We start from the raw sequence: 3,124 nt of genomic DNA, 5'->3' as shown, positions 1-3,124 counted from the left end.
CATGAAGTGGGGCTGTGGCTCAGTGGTAGAGCCTCTGCTTGGCATGCAGAAAGTCCCAGGTTCAATCCCGGCATCTCCAACTAAAAAGGATCAGGCAAGAGGTGATGGGAAAGACCTCCACCTGAGACTCTGGAGAGCCACTGCCAGTTTGTGTAGACAGTACTGGTCTTGATGGACCAAGGATCTGGTTCAGGATAAGGCAGCTTCACATGGGTACAGACCACCACACAAGTCTCTTTGCACACCGCACAAGTTCTCACAGAACCCCGGGCACATAGGGTTGCCAACTTCCACTTGGGAAATACCTGGAGATTTGGGGGTGGAGCTTGAGGAGGGGACTCATCAGGGTACAACGCCATAGAGCCCACCCTCCAGAGCAGCCATTTTCTCCAGGGGAACTGATGCCCGTCATTTGAGAGCAGTTGTAATTCCAGTAGACATCCAGGTGCTACCTGGAGTTTGGCTGTCCTACGCAGGGGTCATTTCGTAGAAAAAGAGGTGCAGGAGCTCATTAGCATAACTCATTTGCATATGCCACACACCCCTGGCATCACTGGAAGTGTGGCAGAAGGCGACATCCACCACTCAGGCTCCACTGGACTGTTTTGGATTGCTAGCTATTGGGGGGGGGCAGCGTGCAGATCTGTCCTCGTGGAGGAGGGAGAGCTTGTACCTGAATAAAACTTGGTCTTAAAGGTTCCAATGGACTGTTTTGGACTGGGGGGCCGGGGGGGGGCTCTGCAGCTTACCTGGCTGCTTCTTGCTCTGATTGAGGGCTGCTGGGAGCAGCAGGTGGTGGGGCTTGTTGCATGTGCCCGCCCCCTGGGCTCTTTCCTGCCGGTGCTCCACTCCTGTGCGCTCCTGCAGGAAATGACCCCTGGTCCTACACATATGTGAAGCAGCACATTGGGCTTAAGAGCTGATTCAGCCACCCGTCGCTCCCCATTTTGCCTTTTCACCTTCCGTGCAAAAGCCCTGCTTCTCTGCTTATCCCTACGGACTGGGGTCAAGGTGTCCTCAGCTCCAATGCCCACCTACCTGACACGGTGTCTGTTGTGGGGAGGGGGAGGGAAAGGAGATTGTGAGCCGCTCTGAGACTCAAAGTGAAGATATTAAAATGTGGTGCGCATAGGTGTTTCACTCCCCACACTAGGCTCATCTTGTCAGAGTCTGGGGAGGGTGGGTTTTGGGGAGGACAGGGATCTCGGTGGCATACAATGCCATAGAGTCCACCCTCCAAAGCAGCCATTTTCTCCTGGAGGGCTGATCTCTGTCATCTGGGGAGCCGTTAGAATTCCAGGAGATCTCCAGGCCCCACCTGGAGGTTGGCAACCCCAACTCCAGGCCCTTTATCAGGACCGAGGGCCCCCCCCCGGCCAGGAGACCACTTTGAGAAAGGGGGTGCTGTTGGACCCAGCCTCTACCCCCCGGGCCCCCAGTCACCTTTCATCAAGTCTAAATTGCTAAAAGTCACGATCTGCTGTAGTTTGGTGCCGTGGTCAGGAGTGTGGACTCTGATTTGCAAGAACCGGGTTCGATTCCCCGTTCCTCCACATGCAGCTGCTGGGGTGACCTTGGGTCAGTCACAAGTTCTCTCGGAGCTGTTCTCTCAGGAGAGGTTTTACGGAGAGCTCTCTCAGCTCCACCTGCCTCCCAGGGTGCTTGTTGTGGGGAGGGGGAGGGAACGGAAATTGTGAGTCGCTTTGAGACTCCTTCGGGTAGTGAAGGGCCATGGGGTATAAACCCAATCTCCTCTTCTCCTCCTCCTTTGCTTTGGTGGAAATCAGAAAGCGAAGCCTCAGGCTCTCTCTCATTTAGATTTTAGGCAAAGCTGAGAGAAGCCAAAAGGTGCCTGGGCAGAGTCAGGAGGAACGGCACGCTTCATCCATGGTTTCTTGGAGCCCCCCAGTGGTTGACAACAGAATATCCACCTGGGCTGCCGAGAACGTCTATTCCTGGGCTTCTATTTGTCCAAGGCCGCCACCAAGCCTTCGTTTTAAACAAGTGTACCGGGAGAATTTGAACACAGAGTTGGGAGGGAGAAGGGGGCGTGGCCTCCGAACCCTCCCCCTTCCAGCTCCTTCTCTTGGCTCCTCCCCCTTCTCCCAGTCGCTCCCCATTTTGCCTTTTCACCTTCCGTGCAAAAGCTCTGCTTCTCTGCTTATCCATGGACTGGGGTCAAGGTGTCCTCGAAGCGTTTCCTGCCAAATAGCGGGAAATTCCAGAGCTCTTTGACAGCTTCCAAGGTACAAGTTGCACAGGTGGGAAACCAATCGGCTCACGGCAGGAAGCGTTTAATCGAAGACAGGGACGAGACCCCCGAGACCAAAGCACAATTTAGTATTCTCCACCGCCCCCCATTCAAGACTCCTTCTTCCCAGTCTGTTTCAGGGTTGTCAGCTCCAGCTGGGAAATTCCTGGAGAGGGCAGGGTTGGGTGGGAAGTGAATTCAGCAGGGTCCCATGCCGTAAAGTCCACCAACTCGAGCAATTATTTTCTCTCCGGGCTCTCCTTCTTTGGGGGTTTCCAAGCAGAGGCTAGATGGCCCTCTGACAGCAATGCGGATTCTGTGAACTCAAGCAGATTGTGAGAAGGGAGGGCAGGAAGGGTTGTGTCAGTGCATAGTTTTCGTGGCCCTTTCTTACATGCGCAGGGAAATGCTGGTCGCCACTCTGGAGTCAGGAAGCCATTTTTCTCCTGGCTACTTTTGCCATAGCTCAGTGGTAGAGCATCTGCTTGGTATGCAGAAGGTTCCGGGTTCAATCCCCATTATCTCCACTTAAAATTACCAGGTGGTAGGTGATGGGAAAGACCTCTGCCTGAGACCCTGGAGAGCCATGAAGTGGGGCCATAGCTCAGTGGTAGAGCATCTGCTTGGTATGCAGAAGGTTCCGGGTTCAATCCCCATTATCTCCACTTAAAATTACCAGGTGGTAGGTGATGGGAAAGACCTCTGCCTGAGACCCTGGAGAGCCATGAAGTGGGGCTGTGGCTCAGTGGTAGAGCCTCTGCTTGGCCTGGTTCAATCCCTGCCTGGTTCAATCCCTGCCATCTCCAGTTAAAAGGACCAGGCAGGAGGTGATGGGAAAGACTTCCGCCTGAGACCCTGGAGAGCCATGAAGTG

Source organism: Gekko japonicus, unplaced genomic scaffold (assembly GCF_001447785.1).
Source record: "Gekko japonicus isolate JY-2015 unplaced genomic scaffold, Gekko_japonicus_V1.1 scaffold4210, whole genome shotgun sequence".
Lineage (NCBI taxonomy): Eukaryota > Metazoa > Chordata > Lepidosauria > Squamata > Gekkonidae > Gekko > Gekko japonicus.
This window is presented reverse-complemented; position numbering follows the sequence as displayed.